This window comes from Lepidochelys kempii, chromosome 4 (genome assembly GCF_965140285.1).
Source record: "Lepidochelys kempii isolate rLepKem1 chromosome 4, rLepKem1.hap1, whole genome shotgun sequence".
Taxonomy (NCBI): domain Eukaryota; kingdom Metazoa; phylum Chordata; order Testudines; family Cheloniidae; genus Lepidochelys; species Lepidochelys kempii.
In genome coordinates this window covers 116,613,617-116,633,750 of record NC_136383.1, presented here as the reverse complement: position 1 = coordinate 116,633,750, position 20,134 = coordinate 116,613,617, and the positions used below count along the sequence as shown (strand labels likewise).

The window sequence follows — 20,134 nt, the reverse complement described above, 5'->3', positions numbered from 1 at the left end:
TCAACAAACCATGTCCTTCAAGTTCTTTAAATATAATAATTCATTATGTATAGAAGCTAGCTCCAAACTGTGCCAATCACAGGCCAGATGGTCCATATATTGGTGTCCTGCCAAGTTGAGGCCCTCTGGGACTCTGGGTTTACCACTAGGGCTTGGCAAACTGTTCATAAAGAATACATTGATGACTGTAGCCCTTTATTCTGTGTGAACAATTTTAGTAAAATCAGAACTGGGTAAATAATAAACATGTTACATGAACATGTGGCCATGGATTGCTTTCCCATTATTTAAGTCTTTAGCGATTCTCTATTTGTTAATTGTGGCCTGTGAGTGGTTACCTTAATCAAATGATATTATTTCTGCTCCAGCTGGATGATCAAAACATTTATGAATGGAAGGAAAATGGATTCCGATATGGCCACTGTCATAAATATAAAGAGAAGGGTAAACACCTTTCTGCATTCAGAACTATAAAATCCCTCCAGCCAGAGGCAAAACCCTTTCACCTGTAAAGGGTTGAGAAGCTAGGATAACCTCGCTGGCACCTGAGCAAAATGACCAATGAGGAGACAAGTTACTTTCAAAGCTGGAGTGGAGGGAAAACAAAGGGTCTGTCTGTGTGTGTGATGCTTTTGCCGGGAACAGAAAAGGAATGGAGTCTTAGAACTTAGTAAGTAATCTAGCTAGATATGCATTAGATTTCTGTTTTGTTTAAATGGCTGGTAAAATAGCTGTGCTGAATGGGATGTATATTCCTGTTTTTGTGTCTTTTTGTAACTTAAGGTTTTGCCTAGAGGGAATCTCTATGTTTTGAATCTAATTACCCTGTAAGGTATTCACCATCCTGATTACAGAGGTGATTCTTTTACTTTTTCTTCAATTAAAATTCTTCTTTTAAGAACCTGATTGCTTTTTCATTGTTCTCAAGATCCAAGGGTTTGGGTCTGTGTTCGCCTATGCAAATTGGTGAGGATTTTTATCACGTCTTCCCCAGGAAAGGGGGTGTAGTGCTTGGGGGGATATTTTTGGGGGGAAGACGTCTCCAAGTGGGCTCTTTCCCTGTTCTTTGTTTAACACAGTTGGTGGTGGCAGCATAAGGTCCAAGGGCAAAAGGTAAAATAGTTTGTACCTTGGGGAAGTTTTAATCTAAGCTGGTAAGAATAAGCTTAGGGGGTCTTTCATGCAGGTCCCCACATCTGTATCCTAGAGTTCAGAGTGGGGAAGGAAACTTGACAGCCACACAAATACTTTTAGCATGAAGCTGCCGACAGATTCACAAGACTTTCATTTCCCACCCAAATTCTTGCAAAAGTTCACAGAAAACAAATAAATAGGGTTGATAGTACCTTTTGAAATGAGTGTTCATGAGCATATTTTTGCAATATTTGCCCAGATTTCATTATTTTTTACACTTGAGATTCCCAGTCTTAAAGCCAAAGCATTTAATCTTAAGGGCAAACTCTTTTAAAAAATCAATAGAGAATAAATATAATATGAAGTATATGGTGATCTGATGAATAAAGTGTTGATAAGCATTGTCATGTGAGAATGGTAAAAAAGCATTCACTTTCTTCCAACACTGAACAAGAAACTTTATTAGAACAAGAAAAACAATAATATCTCTAAAGATGCTTTCTCCCTCTTTGACTCTCAGTTTCACTAAAAAGCTCATGCCTAAATCCTATCCTATTCCCTTCCTGTCCAATTCTTTTTTTTTTTTTTTTTGGCTATGAATTTAAAAAGACACAACACTATCTTGAGAGGCCATAAATGAGTTATGAAGGTCATTGTAAAAGAATGCCAATAAAACCCATATACCACACCATCATGCATTCTGCATATCCCACATATTTTTCAAAACAACTATCTTAGAATTGTTTTAAAAATATTATTCACACAATTTTTCATACCTCACCACCTGTAACTCCAGGCTTCCTTAGTGTACAGGTTTGAAAGTGAAAACTGAAATGATTATCAATAACATTTTAGAAACCTCTAAAAAAGACATGAAATAGCTTTCCCATAAATAATAAAGTTCCAGTTGTAGTGTCATTAATTCCAGGACATTCAAGAGATTCCCAAAGGAACACACATGTCTGTGTAGCCCTTTGGGAGTCAAGGAATCTCCACTAGGGAAGGGGGAGGATCTGGAGAACCTTTGAAAGGAGATAAGTTGGCAAAACTCGTGGCTTTCATTACAAAAGTGGTGGGTTATGCCAGCATCCACTGCGGTTCACTTGCAGATTTTGAGTTCCCATAAAATGGATATTAAATTCCACTATAACTAAGGACTATATTATGTCCTCATGTCCTGCATATCTTGTATTTTGTATCATGTAATTTGCATAAGAAAACCAGGGGTCAATCTTCCTCTGAGTCCATCAGGTCTGTGAAGAAACTGAGTTAGTGAGGTTACTCTTGATTAGCATCAGTATAAGTACAAGGAGAATTTGGACCCCTATATTTAAGGTACATACAACATATTTCTTCTGTCCTTAAGAAAGCATATGTATCTAGTGGACATCACTCCTGCTGTAGAAAGACACTGACTTAATTTCTTCTTAGAGATAGCTTTTTCGTTTAGGCCTTAAGCTGACTAGCATTAAAGCCACTTATTGAAGCCAGATGAAGTGTGCAGCAAGATTTCTACAGTGCAGTCCTTTTGCTAAAGGCCTGATTAAATCAAGAAACGCCTACCTCTCTTTGTACATCTACAGTCTCATCAGGTCAGCCAGCTGGTAGCTTTGATTTTAGTCCATTTCTGTTGAGACTTCTTCTCCAGGGGAATAAATAGGATGACAGAAGGTGCTAGAATGGAAAACGGACTGTTTCAGAAGCTCTGGCTCATAATATTGTGCTAGGAAGATTACCATTGTCCTTTCTGCAGCCTTGATCCTGGATGTCTTTGCATGGTGAAGTACATTGTGTGTAAGGTTGTTGCCTTCTGGTACAAGTGTAGGCTTGTTATAAACACCAGGGGCAGAGCTCTTTGTGTGGCCCCCTTTCCTACTTGCAAATGCAAAGGGAAAAAAGAAGGGGGGCATGAGGAGAGAACGAGTGCCTTTTAGGCTATGTCTACCCTCTGAGCTAACCCTGAGATTCCCAGCTCCCATATTGATACTCACACTAACTCTCCTTGAGCTAGTGCAAGTAGAAATAGTGTAGCCATGATAACATGGGCAATGGCGGCACAGCTTAACCATGCCAAGTACAAACCCACCTGAAGCTGGTGGGTACATACTCGGCACTGTCCAGCTGTGTTGTCACTGCTGCTGCCTGTGCTACCACAGCTACACTGCTATTTATACTCACACTATGGGCTTGTCTTCACTATGGGGGTAAGTCGACCTACGTTACGCTACTCCAGCTACGTGAATAATGTAGCTGAAGTCGACGTAGTTTAGGTGGACTTACCCGGGTGTCTTCACTGCGCTGCATCGATGGGAGATGCTCTCCAGTCAACTTCCCTTACTCTTCTCAGAGAGGTAGGGTACCGGAGTCGACCGGAGAGTGCTCTGCCGTCGATTTAGCGGGTCTTCACTAGACCCACTAAATCCATCCCTGCTGCATCAATTGCAGCAGCGCTGATCTCCCCATAGTGAAGACCAGCCTTAACTCAATGAGAGTTATGGTGAGTATGTGTATGTGAGCTGGGAATCACACACTTAGCTCGTAGTGTAGACATAGCCTTAGAAGACCTATGTTTAAACCCAATCAAACTAACAAGGGACATAGCGAGACATTCCTCTCTTAGGCCTCTCTACTTTCACAAGACAGGAGTATTTTTGCAGCTATGAATCAGCATTCTCAATAATGAATGACTGGGTCCATGTGTCCTTCTCATTATTTTTTTTACCACGTGTTTTTATACCTTACGCTCTGCACCTTTGCTGTCCAGGATTAAATCTACCTGGGAAAATTCAAACTCAGATAGTTAATCACTAGAGGACTTTTGTTAACCCTTCTACACCCATAATTCAAGCAAAATGATATGTTCACTCCTTACAGAATTCAGGGTTATAAAACAAATGCTGAAGAGATAAAAAGTTATAACTTCTGGACAAAACAGTTTATAACAATCCAGTGGCAAACCAGAGTATCATATGATAGATGATGGGTCAGATTCACCGTTATGTTTTAGCAACTTTGTGCCACTCTGGTGATGCAAATCAGCTGTAAGTCTGGCTTACTCAGTCGGTTAAAACAGAAATGGCTCAAAGCAGCCAGTGTACGGATGAATCTGCCCCCAAATCTCAATATATTAAATGTTCCCTTCTACTCATTACTTGTAACAATTAATCAGCATCATCAATTACCTCAGATTAGATCACCTGTGTGGTAGGTTATGCATCTGATTTGGACAAGTGATTCCCCGCTTAACATCAACAGATAAAAGCAAACAAAGACTCTTGGTTTCCTGTTCTCACAAGAACAGAAATAGGTACCCAAACACAGTAGTGATGGGCATGGTATAAAAACATGGATGGAGGGACTGACAGAAGTCCTACTCTTGTTGCTTGAAAATTATATTACAATACAGAGATTGTCATGCCTCCACCTTCCTTGGGTTTTTACTAATTTTATTTAGACAATAGCAAGAGCATCTGAAAGGCCCAGGCCTCACAATGTGATGCAGCACATTCATGACTGGCTGGTAAAAGCTGCTTCAGGTGGGAAGCCCCGTAAGCACATTCTCACTTTTTTGTAATACTTCTCAGAACCTGAGAACCACAATAAATTCTTTCTCCCATGTTTCCAACCAGCCACTCTACCTGCAAAGCAACAAGAAAGGCAGGACTTTGCTAGCTTTTATTGCTGTCCACTATCCTAAACTCTCTGCTTTCCCATTTCTGGGTTTAGGACTACATCTCTGAGTAGCCCCCACCTGCACTTACAGCTAGTTGCAGGCAGTCCCTTCTGGTGAGCAGGCTTCAAAAATCCAGAGGTGGGGCAGCAGCTGGATGACACCAGTGCTGTCTGTCTCTTTGTGATTGGAGCTTTGCTTGAGGCTATTGCTATTTTTCTTTCCTCTTATATGATTTGCTGTATAGGAAGAAGTGTTGAATAGGGGGCTGCTGTGTGGCTGAGTTCTGTACATCTCTGCCATCTTTACAGTTCTCTTGCACTCCTCCTCTCCTGGGTATGATCCCTTTTCCCTCGTTTTCTGGTTGTTTGTATTTGTTATCAGCTTTTCATCCCTATGTTTTCTATTATTTGGGAACTGGCTCCTTTTGTGAGGTTTGCCTGAGGACTAATGGGTTTGCCCTTGTCCTTTTGGTTCCCATTAACCATATGTTTCTGCCTTTATTTTGACACTAATGAGCTGCATTGGTTTTGTTGTAGGTATTCAGGTGCCGATTGGTAAATGTCTTACAGTTATGTGAAACACAAAGGAAAATCTCATTTATGTATGTAGAGGCCTTCAATTATACATACCTGAGAGAGGTTCTCTTCATGTCCAGGAAGTCAGAGATTATGTGCACATACAGGTCAGGCAATAGGCATCTGTCAGGTCTAACAACTGCACTAATACTCATGAGACCATGAGCAAGGAGAAGACAAACTCACTGTTTATCTGAGAGCTGAGTACATATTTCCTCTCACATAATATTAAATATCTCTGCTGCAGAAGGCAGAAGAACAATGTATAAAGGGACATAGTCAAATACATGAAAGATTAAGCCTGACCTGTTGTGAAATCCCTTCTGTAGTTAAGTACCTTCCTCTCTCTATGAGGCTGTTTAAGCATATGGTTTTTTTTTCATATTGGGGTCAATAGGCCTGCTTTGTGTCCTCCTCCTAATTCCCTTAATTCCCATGCTGCTTAATTGAATAAGCAGCTATTAAAAAGAGAATGAAGCTGGTTGATACACTTCTTTGGTGGCGCCTAGGCAGGGGGAGGGAAGTCAGAATAAAAATAATCTCGCCTATTCCTACAAATTGCCAGAAGAATATGTGTCTGCAGAGGATGAGCGTGACTGTCCACAATGGCAATGACTGCTGGGTGCTGAGCAGAGAATAATAACACTGACAAACACAGCCTTCAGTTTCATAAATTGCTCCGCCATGAATAAAAGAATTGGTCACCTCAGATAATGGCAGTAAATGAAAAAGATATCAAAATTCTCCAGTGAGGGAGAAGCTCTTTCCTTTCTATTTTAAAAGGACTATATTTAAATTGCTTGTGCAACTCCCTGCGTGCCTTGGAAGTGAGGCACTTTGTAAATAAAGTAATTGTACTATTATTATTATGCAGTGGTAATTTGTGTTGATGGTAGATACTAACCCTTTTGAATATAAAGAAATTCAGATTTTGTTCCCCAAACCAACTCTAATCAGAAAAGAGGTCACATAATCTCCTCCATATAATTTACATATTGGACATGGAGAACTAGACTTGAATTCTATGCTAAACATCAGATTGTGCCTGTTTCTATGTTCTCTGTTAAACCAAGGCCATAATACTTCTGTTTTCTGTCTCTCCTCACACCCCCTGGAAACTTAGGGGCTTGTTCCTTTTAATTCTCACAAAATCACTTAACTGAATAACATAACCAGGAGACTGAGGCAGTGCCCCTTGATATCAGTGCAAAGAATCCCATTTCCATCAATGTGCTTTACATTGGGTATGCATAATATCCTCCATACCTTCTCCCTACCTTCCCCTTCTCTATCATTTAATCTCTTTGTTTCCTGACCTTTTGGAGGAGCATATTGTGCAACCAAGTGCAGTGTGCCTGTTGGGCTTACCCATGATACTGTGGTAGTGGGACACCATAGTAATCATAGCTCGTGCACAATTTACGGGTATCAGTTCCAGTGTGTCACTGTTTGAGCGCTTTTGTTATTAGATTGAACATTCTTACGTAGACTCCAGAGCTGTGAGTAATGTTATTGGTGCTTTGTTCATTTTCACTTTCTTGACTCTTGCTTCTCTTCCTTTCCTGAAACAGTGGGATCCCTGATATTTTAGAATTATTGAAGCTGAAGGACTTGAGGGCACCCACCACCTTGAAGAACGGTAGTCCTTATGTATCAATTTAGGCCCTGCCCCATAGCCCTATGTCACTAGTTTAACTCAAAGAGTAATGGAAAGTAAAGGGCTGTGTTACATGGCCCAGTCAGACAGGAAGCATTTTGTCTAATTCTGTCACTCAGCCACAGCTGTTCTTGTATAGCAGTTCTCATCTAAAAGGCTGGACCTGCATAGTATTAAGTTTCCAGGCTAAAGAAAACCATGTTACAAGAAAAAAAAACAGCCAGGAGACATCCATCTGACTCAGTAATACAAGCGATAAATATTAATAAACATAAGAAAATGCCTCTTCAGGCTTCAATTACAGAGAAATAATTTTATAGTATTAAAAATGTTACAGAGGAGCTAAGTGCCCAGATCTCATTAACTTTTCATGGGAGCTGGGTGCCTAACTGCCCTTTCTGCCTTTGAAAATCTTCCCCCTAAATGATTTAACTCAGTCACGGATTCATATTGGGCCAAGCATTCGGTCTCCTTATTAAGGGAAGCTTCCATTGAAGTGTCACACGTAGTAAAGCCACCTGAGCAAGGACACCAGGGTTTGACTTATTGAAACTGAGGGTTTGTTTTTCTTAAAAACTCATTAAGCAATAGCACTGCTGGAAAGGCTTGTACTGTGAACCATCAAGAGGCTCTGGAATTGACTCCCAATTCACAAAGAAAATGTAACTCTCAACCAAATGTTGGAGTTAATGGGAAGCTGTAAGGATTGTAGTTTTTAAACAAATGCACATTTGGATGGTGTTCACTTGACCACCATTTGCTTGGAGAACCGATGACATTGTCTTATTGGCTCCATTTGGTGAATCACTGCTGCTGATGGCCAATTTGGTCAGGCAAGAAGGAGCAGTTATGGTCTTGTTATTAATCCAGATAAAACTAAGTCCTTAGTCATTACGCTTAAGCAGTGTCCAGCTCCAGATTACAACCAGCTCAGCGTTAACCTGTCTCAGTGGGACAACAAACAAGTGGCAATTGTCAAATACTTGGGCAGTGTCATAGGCAGTGCTGGAGGATAATTGAAAGATGTGAGCACTCATGTATCAGCAGGTGTTACCATGTTTGGGGCCGTTCAGCAGCCTCAGTGGGGACGTTGTGACATTAAACTTGCTATGAAGCTGCAGATCTATAGAACCATGGTTATACCGACTATGTTGTATGGAAGTGAAACCTGGAACTGAGGAAGGCTGAAAAGCACCAGAATGATGCTTTTGATTCTCATCATCTTCATCAGCTGCTCAATAGTAGTGGCTGGACATGATCAAGAATGGGGATATTCAAAGCCAAATCCAGCAACCACCTCCCTCAGCACTGGTTCAGTTTTGGAAGCTTTTTTGGTATGGACACATAAGGATGGGAGACCAATGAATTCTGAAGCATGTTTACCAAGAAATGCTGCTACACAGCCAGTGTGCATATGGTTGCCAAAAGTTTCAGTGGCACATAAACTGAATATCCAGCCAGACCACCTTAAGGACCTAGCTGGTGCTTCATCTGCAATGAGGCTTATGTCCCTTTGGTATTTGCCATGATGATGATGACATATTGAGAAAGGCTTTTTCCCCCCCCTCTCAGGTGATATCAATCCCTTATTGGGGAAGCCTTTAAATGTGCTGTGTTTTGAATGAGTGAATGACAAATGGTGCTCTTTACCACTCTGTCTGCACGGGGGACCTGGCCACAATAGAACCCCCTTGTAAACTGAGTGATCAGTAGAGAAAAGACCTTCTGTGAGTAAAATGTGCCAGTTGATACTTTTTATGTTCTCCATCTGGATGGAGTTTGCTTCCTTGCACTACGGAAATGGGGTTTACATATTTCTAAGCAATCTGTTCAATTTCTTTCAAACCAGAGGGCAACTTAGCTATTCCATCCATATGGGGTGTGCATTATTACATTTAACACATATGTTGCACTTTGTTTGTCTCTCACTTATGAGTTGCTCAGGTTCACCAAGCAGCTTTCTTAATTTTTGGAACAAAAGACTCTTTTCCCGCAGGTTCAGACTTACATTTAGTTGTCTCAGGTGGGTGGCAGGAAAAGGTATTGGGTGCAGGTAAGTTTTTGCTCTGTTTTGGGTCCATATTCTTCCATCGAGGCAGGTGGTCATTGCTTCTGTAAAATATGAGACATTTTACTGGAGCAGAAATATTTTTAAAAACATAAAATAGATTAGAATAAAAGAAAAGTCTGTTAGATTAATGGTTTTCATATTGGGGGCCACTTCTTAAAACAGAGATTTTCTTCGGGTTTGGGAGGAGAGATATCCATGTCATGCTTTCCATGTGTCAACTATAGGAACATAGGAATTACCATACTGGCTCAGACCATGGCCCATCTAGCCTATGTCCTGTCACTGCAGTAGCTATTGCCAGATGCTTCACAGAATGGTTCAAGAAACTCTACAGTGGAATAATCTGCACACTGGGGAAGTTTCTTTCTGACCCCAACATTATATACAGATATTAATTAAATAACCAGCAGAAGGATGCATATGAAAATAAAAACATAAATAATGTAAATACTATGACATTTAGATTTGTTTAGTACATGAATCTTCCTTTTCTATGGCCTTTGGTGGGACTGGCTTTCTAAAAGATGCAAAACACCTCCTCCTTCCCCTTCTCAGACATGCAAAGACGCATGATCACATTAAGAGTGACTTCAGACAACTTAGACTTTCAGTGCAAGCTCAGAAAACTTCACCTGACGGCTCATTCATTTCAGTTCTAAAATGCCCTCTTTGATTTTAAAATCCTCCATAGACTCACGCCTGGCCATCCTACAGGCCTTCTGTCTCTTTTAACTCCTTCCCTTTCTTATTTCCCAAGAGCTGGCCACATAAGCTTGTGTCCGTTGGTATGAGAACCTTCTCTCCTGCAGCTCTTGTTATCTGGAGCAGCAATCCTGTATCCTTTCACTGCTCAGATTTTCCATCTCCTTTCAAATCCTAGTCTAAAATATGTGTTTTGTCTGACATATATCTCGTAAATTCTCTCTCTGCCTTTGTCATTTTTTTATTTGACTTTACAATTCTGTTATGGACAGCAAAGCTGTGAAGTCTTGTGAGAGATAATTTGCAACACTATTACACAGAAAATTGTGTTTTGTTGCAATGAAATTGCTGAATTCTAAATGCAAAATATTAGATTACATTGGACCACTTAGAAATGATTCTGTTGGAGTCTGAGAAAACAGCTTTCACTTTTCAGTCAAGGAGATCCTATTCCATAATTCTGTGCATGTTTATGTAAAACATACATACTGAGTCCTATTTTCCCTTCACAAGATATACTTGGAGGTGCTAGTACTTTGTAGCGAAAGGGCCCTCTACACAAATCAGATAAACATAGATCGACAAATGGCCTATGGTAAAATTTTCCAAAATGCCTAATATTCTATTTTCAAAAGTGACTTAGGCACCAAAGTCCTATTGCCTTTCAATTAGTTTCTAAGCCACTTTTGAAAATGTGGTTTAGGTCCTAAGTGACTTGGGTACCTATGAAAATTTTACTTTATTTCTATACTTAATTTTTAATCTGGAGACTTCTACCTGGGATTTGGAATTATGGCTGATGGATCAATATCTTTATGGAACTTCCTTTTTTATCTGAGGGGAAACTGTTATCTTAATACTTGGGATGTATATGGTCATTGGCTAATGCCGTGTTTCTCATAGAACTAATCTGAGGGCAGGAACTCATATTTTCAGTAGTCTTTTCTATTCTTATCTTTTCTGTCAGGTATGGCGAGGTTATTTGATTGCTTAGGATCAGAGGAGAGACCTCAGAATAACTCCACTATAACATACCAGTGGGGCAATGAAGACTGAAATCTGTTTCCCGTTACTGAGCAAGCAATTCTAGCATGTTACCAGCCCCCTCTTACAGAATTTCTATTGCAGATAATGTCATAAGGTAGATAAGTGCTTGCAATGGACAGCACTGCTTTAGCCTGAAAAATATTCACAGTTGGACCATTGTGTTATCAGCATAGTTCTGTGAATTGAGCATCACTGGTATCTATTCCCTTAAACTTCTACAGAATCCATGTGTATGTAGAAGCAGGAAGGAGTGTGTGAGAATTGCAGTCCTTCTGGCTGGTGGCTGGAGAGGAAAGGCGTACTTCCTTAAGGATGAAAAGCAGGATGGGTAACATTGAGTGTCTAAAAAACACTTTGCATTGGAAACATCATGTGTTGCACTGCTGCAAAAATGACACTGCAGCATGACCAGATGGAGACCAGCCAAGGAAACTGTAGGGGCTTAGTCTGTAAAAAAAATAGACAGTGAGTCATCCCTGTCTAGCATTCAATCCTGTACGTTTTTGATCATTTTGGCCTCTCTCTTTTCACCAGGTTTTCTGTGTCATTTTCTCTTTCCCAGTTTTGTTCAGATGGCTGGTTTCTCTGGGCATTAAGAATAGCGAAGTTTGATTTCTGTTTAATCATGTACATCTGAAATGTAGTTATTGGAGATGGCTACTTTATAGCTCTAAGTAAATATGATCCTATGCTGGTTGTTTTTTAATTAGTTGCCATAAGGAAGAGTGGCTGATCAGCCTCAGATCACTTGGAAACTCACCCACTGAATTGCTCTAAATTAAAATAGCTTCTGCTGCTTCTGCTAAATTGCTGTGTCAGGAGACAACCCCACCCGCGCTGATCAGTGAGAGCACGTACTGCTTCCATGTGCTGATTCAGCATCAAATAAGCAATTTAGTGGCAGCTGTTTCTTGTATCTGGAGTTTTGCTCAGCTTCAGTCTTTCTCAAACAGTTGTCACTTCCTACTAAAGCCTTTGCAAGGCGGTTTTACTCCAGTGTAAGTGCAAGTGGAGGCCACAAATGAATTCACATGAGGTTATATGCTAAGTATAGTAAATCTTAAGCCCTCTGTACACCCACTTCCTTTCAAGAAGGCAGGTTGAAAAAGGCTAGGAGAGAGAATTGACAAGTCTAAGGAAATTGACCACACTGCACCTGAAACAGTGGGCCGGGGGGAGGAGGTCAGAAGCTGCTGCAAAAAGGAGGGTGATGCTCAGCTTTGCAGTGCTCGCTCACCGCCTGGAAAGGCTTTAAAAGGTGCAAGCCCTGGCGTTGGAAGCCCTTTCTCCATGCAGCAGGCAAGGCAGCACCCACCCTCCCTCATCCCGAGGTGTGAATATCAGGTTAGGTTAGGACTTGCTGTGGGCATAGACACTCGTTTGTGAGGGGGCTGGGAAGGAATTTTTCCCTCACCACCATATTGGCTTTCTGGAGTGTAGTTTTTTCACCTTCTCCACAGCGGGTATCAGGGAGGACCTATTATGGTGAGGAGAAAAAGTGGTTAGGCTGCATGTCACAACTTATTTTGTAAGTGTGGGGCGGATGTCCAGTGCAGGTACTCCATGGGGAAGGCATCCAGTGACCAGATAAATGGCCTGATAAAGGAGGTGCTGGTTAAAGAAATGAAACAAGTGTGTTGGGGTGGGGGGGGAGGTGGGGCACCTATGAATGGTACAGCAGAGACCCAACCCCACTTTCTTTTAGCCACCTTAACTCTCCTATGATGGGGGAGGGGTGGATGCTAAGGTCCAAGCCATGGGTTGGCTGGTGGACCTGGATGGAAAATGAAAGGGAACTGATGGAAGCCCTGGGTTATTATTTGAATGAACATGGAATTGCCTGCACTGTACACTTTTATCTGCCAGGTAGTCCCAGACCTCTAGTGTTAAAGATGTGGCCTGATTAAATCCATATCAGTGTCTCATGTCCTTCTTTCAGTATAGCCGGACAAGGGCTTGACTGCAGTCCTCCTCATGATAATGAGCTAAATGCTCCTGTGAACAGATAGGGCTGACTTGATGGTGCTCTCATTTATGGAATTGGTTGCCCTGTGCCCTACATTTGACTTTGCATTTATACTTGTAATATCTGCATCCTCTCTGTGTGGCATCAATCTCTAAATGTTTATGCTGTGTCCTTGAGTTGAGTGCCCAACATAAAATGAATAATAAGAATAAATAATCCAAATGACTCCACAAATCCCGGAGCTGAGGGAATGGAGGAGTGAGCCTTTAGCCCCAACCCTTCCTGAAAACCCATTTTGTATCTACTCCTTACCTATCTTCATTGAGACCTCTTGCCAGATAGAGCAATGTCCCAGGCATCCAGCAGGAAAGTCCACAGATCCCATCCTGTTTGCAATCATTAGGTTTCCATTGCAGTGAAAATGGAAATATAGCTCCCTGTGGAGCTTATCTTCCATTTCCCCAAAGTGCAATGGAACAAAATGTACCCCACACCCTCTTCAGAAGCTGTGAGAATCACTTTCTCAGTGCTTTTGGACTCCTCCTTGGATGGAGTTCTGGCCTGAGTCCCACATAAGACTGTTTGGGTGTCTCCTACAAAGAACAATGTTATAATCTATAGGACAGGGTGTACCAGGTCTTCATGACCCGCTGCTGGAGGGTCCCACTGCTTTGCTATACCCTGCCCCAGGAAACAGATTTCTGAGAGGAAAAGAACAGCAAGTACTTTTAGATCTTCAGGCTTGCCTAGAAAAGCATCTTGGGAGAAGCCATTTTGGGAATCATTGACATCTGGTCCTCCAGCAACTAGAAGGGCTGGGGCTCAGGAATAGCCAATCAAAGCCCTGCAGGCCAAAATAAAAGGAGCTGTCTGCTGATAGCAAGGCAGTGCCTGACTGGGGCCCATGGAGTGAAGAGAGATGCTTCCTAGGCTACAGCCAAAGAGGCTAGGTTAGAGCCTACTGATGGCCACAATCGTTGCAGGAGGAACCCTGCTGATTAAATTATTTGAAGGGCCAGGAGCTTATTCTGTTTGAGTTAGTTGTTCCCTGGAAGGGGGTTGAACTGTGTGACCCAGCCAGAGGGCTGAGCCACAGAAGATCCTCGGAGGTAGGCTGAAAGCTGTATGGGGTGCTGTGAGCTGAAGAGAATGGCAACACCATGCCCAGACCCGGGGGGGCACTCTCAAAGGTGAGTGCAACCCACCACAGTCTAGATTTCACATAAGAAGCCTGTGGCGAACGAAGAAAATCTAGGTAGGAATTCCAGTGGTAGGGAACATAACTGCGGATACATTAGAGAGAGATTCTAGAGGTTTAGGCTTGGCAGTATGAGGAGGCCCAGCGCAGAAGTGAGAAGTCCAGAGACTGTTTTTGGAGCCGATAAGGGGAGACAAACTGAGAGGAATGATCCAACTGGGAGTCTGAGAGGTGCTTGGAGGAGGAAGATAAAGGAGTCCCAGAAGGCAGGGTGGTTAGAAGGCAGAGTATGTGAACGTAGGGGGCTGGTGAGGCAAACATTTAGTGATCCGGGGTTCCATTCCATCCACCATATCGATAATGCATTGTTAGTGCTCTTGAAACTGTAACATTGCTAATTTTCCAGTGAATCCCCTGCTCATCCAGGGAATGTGTGTTTTGCAGTGAGGCTCTTACATGTATTGTGGTAGTTGTATTTATGACAGGAACTGTAGTAGCAGATGCTTTGGAGAAACATACCTGAGCTGCTCTCATACCGTCATTTTCACTGGTGAGAAAATTTTACACTGAGACATCAAGTGACAGTTATTTCAGATATTTATGTAGTGTACTCTATAATATAGTGTGTGTTCCCTTGGTCAGTGTTTTGGGATAATGCTATCAGTTTGGTTTTGGATAAGGACCAATGTGCCCCTTTTAATGTCCAGAAATATTCTGTTTTGGCTTCCCTTATAGATAGACTATTTGCACATTTTAAAAAGCAAATATTGCATAAATGTTAGAACAAATGGGTTTTTTACATGTTTGTTTGTAGCCTCTCTATATTCTCCTGAGATTTTTTGCATCTCACTGTTTAGATTCTCCTGCCCCCCGAAACTTTCTGTCCGAGAATCATCAAACTCTTTGTCCCTCTGCAATATTCAGACATGATCTAAAAAAACTATTCTTTAGGTAAATAGAAGAGATTATGCAGTATGGACATAGCAATGGGAGGCATATATGCAAGGACTCAACGGGCAAGGACTCAACTGGCCCTAGCTACGGAAGAACGCCTTGAAAGAAGATGGTCAAAAGAAAGGAACAGATGTTGTCTAGGCAGGGGATTCTCATTCAGTGTGTTTGATTTCCAGCCATATAGTTGTATAATGAAAAACTCATGTAAAGAACACACATGTTTGATTAATGATCTAGACTATTTTGTTAAAATTCAGCAGGATAACGCTTTCCATTTTTGAAAGAAAGAAAGAGAGCTGATGTTCATTACCAGCATATTACTTTTGGACAGCTATGGAGTTCTTTCTTTTTTTCTCTCTAAAAGTAGCTTTAACTGAGACAGAAAGCAAACAGAATTAATATTTGATTATTCAATTCATAGTAAACTGTCATTTGATCCCTGTTGCAGATGGGGTGGCACTTTGTGTTTAAATAAGATTATTGTAAATCTCCTAATTTTCTTTCCTTTCCAAGATCCTCTGTGCCTATTTGTGTGCTCTTTGGAGCTTTTGTCTAGACCAGGCTTTTGCTGTTTGCAATGGTGTATGACAGTTTGACCTGTCTAAGAGTTTTCTATAGCACCCATCACCTTACAATCTAAGCACTTAATGGGTTAGATAAGGAAGTAGCATCGTGATTAAATTTCTTCTACTTCCTCGCCATTTACTTTGAGAGAACCAGTGTCTCCAATAGCACAAAGGACTAGAGAACGCACCGTCCTGTACTGTTTCAGTGACATATCGCTCCTTCCATGAGGAAAGAAGTCTTCAAGTTTGCACTCGCAGTGTCATTCACCTTGTTTTATGGGCATGAAGGCTGGGTTCACCCCACACACACCAAAAAAGGAGAGGAGCTGAATATGTCTAGATCTGCCAGAGGTTGGGAACACCCACACTGTGTGCCTGTGCTGCCACCTATCCTGCCTGTCGGACAACATACTGGGAACATGCTTTCTGTTGAGCTTGTGCTCCGGTGGGTTCCTTCCCCAGTGGTGGCTTCTGGAACGCCTGTCAGAGAGGTTCCACAGTCCAGACAGAATTTATTATGTAGGTGAGAAATCCCGGTGGGTTAGGATGCCATCCCCCAGCTTTCCGTATAACTGAACCTAAGTCCTGCAGAGAGGCTTTTGCAGGGGAAGTTGGTAATGACACTGCAGAAGTGATGTTCCTATATTCCTCGCCTCCCCTCCCTGCATCTGCTGGTTATTCTGTACCAAAAAAATAAAAAATTCTGCCCCGTCCCCCAAAATAATAATAGATTCTGCGCACAATATTTTAAAATTCTGCAAATTTTATTTGTCAAATAAATGTGGAGGGTTCTGCGTGGCACTAGAGAGCACAGGCCACTGGCTGCACAGAGGTGGGAAATCACTGTGCAGCTCCTCCCGGGACATGGACTCAACGATTAGGCTGCACCCAACCCTGACAAAGTGCGAGGACTGGGCCTGCCCCAGAAACACCCCTGGGTCCTGCCCCGCTGTGCCAGGTGCATCAGGTGTGGGCAGGCAGGCTCAGCACAGCAGGATCTTAGTGAGGGAGGATCCAGGTGTGGGTTGAGAGGGTTCTGTGTGGGGCAATCTGGGTGCAGGTGGCTCAGTGGGGGATCCAGGTGCAGGGCAGGTCTGGATGCATAGAGGCTTGTTGGGGGCTTCTGGGTGCAATGGTAATGGGACTCTGCAGGGGTATCCAGGTGAAGGTGGTTGGGGCTCAGCAGGGATGGGGGGTCTGGGTGTGGGTAGGATAGAGCTTGGCAGGGGGGTATGAGTGTGGGGGCTCAGTGAGGGGGTCCAGATGCAGCTGGTTGGGGCTCAGTGGAGTGGAGATCTGTGTGCAGGTGGCTTGTCTTGCTGATGCAGGGTGAGTGGGGCTCATTGGGGGTTCTGAGTGCAGCGGGGTGAGGCTTGGCAGGAGAGTCTGGGTAACAGGGGATCTGGATGCACAGAGGTTGGATGAATAGAGGAGCAGCTCCCTGTACAGGGATCCCTCCCCCTGCAGCTGAGGAGTGATGGGTGCAGGAAGCAAGGGGGGGAGTTTGCAGAGCTTTCTTAAGCTGGGGGAGAAATCTGGGGGTGAGTCTGACCTGACCCCAGATGCTGTGCAAGAGAAGAGGAAGTCCTGTTCTCCCCAGCCCAGCTGGGACTAGCCGCTGAGCCCGGTGCAGGGTAGGAGCCACCAACCAGGTCTTCCCCAGTCCCTCCTCCTGCCCCACAGTAATTTATCTCTCTGCCGGCTCTCCTGGGCCCTCAAAACATATGTCTAGGGAGGGTTGCATGGCCACTCTTATGGCTTCCCTTTGCTTCCCTGTCAGTCATTTTTCTATGGGGAAGCAAATAAATCTGTGGGGGACATAAATTCTGCACATGTGCAGTGGTGCAGAATTCCCCCAGGAGTAACTGGTTCACAGAGGCATTGTGAATAACTTGCCCCTTACCAATAATCAAGAGTGATGGAGCTGAAACAAGATTTGAGAGAAAAAGTTCCTTAGATCTTTACTGTGTAGCATCTTTTGCTGGCAATTCAGCATTCACACATGTTAAGGATGGAAAGAAACTCCTGGATATGCTGCCGCATTGCAAAGCATGGGGCAGATCCTAAAAGCAGACCCAATAACTGATTTTGAAATCTACACTTTAAACCGTACGGTGCTCTTAAGAATATCATGGTGATCTGTAAGTGCAAGGGTTTGGTTGCAGCATGTGGGGAGCTTAGAGGGGTTGACTTAAACATATACTTAATTTTGATATTTGTAAAAAGAAAAGAAGTACTTGTGGCACCTTAGAGACTAACCAATTTATTTGAGCATAAGCTTTTGTGAGCTACAGCTCACTTCATCGGATGCATATGCTCAAATAAATTGGTTAGTCTCTAAGGTGCCACAAATACTCCTTTTCTTTTTGCAAATACAGACTAACACAACTGTTACTCTGAAACCTTTGATATTTGTGGCACAGATGATGTAAACAATACGCAGAGATACTGTGTTTTCACTCTTCCAGCTGAACTCCGCATCATAGCTGCACCATCCATATCATTCTAGATACTATTGTGAAAGGTGCAAGATAAGAGAGGGAATATGCTGACCTTGTTCCATTCAACTGCCATGCATTGATCAATCAATAGCTGATTTCAGTGAGGTTAAGTGATAATACCCTGTTAGCCAGCGAAGGCAACTACACTTATCAGGACTCAAGAAAACAATGGTATGAAGTAAGGAATAGCCAGTATGCCTCTGGAAAGGGGAAGAAAAACCCAGCACATCTAAATCTCAGGAGGAGGGTGTGGTGTAGCATGGGACTGAGAATCAAAACTCTTCCATTCTATTATTGGCTTTCCTTTACTTGGTGTAGGATCTTGAGTAAGGCACTTAACATCTCTATGCCATAGTACAGAACTGCAAAACGATAGGCAATCTTTTAGTCCTAGAGAAGTGCTTTGACGCTTAGGATTTGCAAAAAGGTTTGAGATACTTGGATAAAAAAGCACCATATAAGTGTAAATCATTATTATTTGTTATGTACCAACTTCCAGGGTTTTAAAAAGCAGACAAATCCTTCCAGACAGACTTCAGAACAGAACAATAAATCCCTTCCCTATCTCAGTAAGTCTGGCCATGCCCTTTGTAAATTTAGCTTTATATATACAGTCTAGGAGATTTTGCTGATGGGAATGGCTAAGAGAAATTCCAGAAGGACTTTTTCCCCCAAAGGAAAGGGGAGTGTGAGTGATTTATCATGATATTTTCTCCCATCTTCTTTATTTTAGGATTGGGGATTTCCAACAACAGAGGAAGGCCATCAGCTCAATGAATTGTAAAATTAGGTTAAGGAAGATTTTATTTTTTATATATGCATTTTAACCTACAGTTGCATTTGATTGGACCTAAATTTTACCATAGTACAGTAACTTTTTATACCTGACTGTACAATTTGTGGCTCGCAAGGAATAATGACAAGAGAGTGACAGCATAAAGGAACGAGCCACTAGCCAAGAGTGAGGGTGAGTGCTTAAATGGATTGATAAACCCTTTCCTTCATACAGACACAGGTTAGCTAAGCAGAGAAACAACAGGAGCTAACAAGAAATGCAAAAGTCGGAGCCCTTTTTCCACTTCTACAGAGCCCTTAGTAGAAAGCAGGACTAATTTATAATAACTAGAGGGAGAGACAATAAATTATATTACACTAATTTACTTCTGTGTTCAGCTTCATATGCACCAGTTAATCAAGTGGTCAAGATGATCTTTTCATAGGGGCCCCCTTCTAGATATTATGGGCCATGATCTTGGCACTTGTTTTGGCCCCCTCTGCCACCAAAACGGCACAGAAGGACTAGAAAGCTGCACTAAGTGGGGACATACCAAGAACAGAAGCGGGAATGGATATGGTGCACTGTGCTCCAGCAATTCCGGTCAATATAATGGGTCCTTAACTATGCTGGGTATGGGCCAGCAGAAAGGGTATGTCTACACTGCAGTTAGACACCCACAGCTTTCCTGTGCCAGCTGAGTTGGGCTTGTGGGATATGGACTAAGAGGCTGTTTAATTGCGGTGTAGACATTTGAGCTCGGGCTGCAGCCTGAACTCTGGGACCCTTCCCCCTCACAGGCTCCTAGAGCCTGAGCTCCACCCAGAGCCCGAACATCTACACCACAATTAATTAAATCAACTGCTCTGTAGACCTACCCAAAATTGCCCTAGGATCAGGGAATTGTGAATAGCTCCTTTGCATTTTTCTCTCTTAGCTGTGCTCAGCACTTACTGGGTGCACCTGAGGATCCAGACCATTCTTCACTTATTCCAAAAGTGAACAAACTCCAATTGTTTGTGCAAACAGAACATGCAATAAAAAGCATGATCTCATAGTTGGTCCTGGATGGGAATACTGGTGTCACTGCCCTGGAGTCATAATTCACACAAATGTACAGACTCTTTCTATTTAATTTATACCATGAGAATAGAGAAAGGTGAAATGTAATAAAGACATCAATACTCAGGCAGTGCAGTCAACCTAAGGAGCTGAGCTCACTCAATAGGCCAACATCTATGGAAGTACCAAGGTTATGCTTTGGGTAGATTGATGTTGACAGCATTCAGGCGACTGATGCTGCAGTTTTACGAAT

At 42.4% G+C, this 20,134-nt stretch overlaps 2 protein-coding genes across 3 annotated transcripts in view; both read left to right on the top strand.

The window, feature by feature from the left end:
* JAKMIP1 (janus kinase and microtubule interacting protein 1) overlaps window positions 1-453 on the top strand; it is a 316,709-nt gene extending 316,256 nt beyond the window's left edge. Inside the window, exon 18 of the mRNA XM_073342539.2 lies at window positions 369-453. The gene's annotated coding sequence lies outside the window, so the exon portion shown is untranslated. The remainder of the gene's footprint in view (window positions 1-368) is intronic.
* Window positions 454-594: 141 nt separating this feature from the next.
* Window positions 595-20,134, top strand: part of LOC140910766 (RIMS-binding protein 3-like) — a 38,641-nt gene continuing 19,101 nt past the window's right edge. Inside the window, exons 1-2 of one of the 2 annotated variants that reach the window (XM_078852586.1) lie at window positions 595-670; window positions 18,778-19,011. The gene's annotated coding sequence lies outside the window, so the exon portion shown is untranslated. The remainder of the gene's footprint in view (window positions 671-18,777; window positions 19,012-20,134) is intronic. The other variant, XM_073342552.1, reaches the window with a different exon arrangement.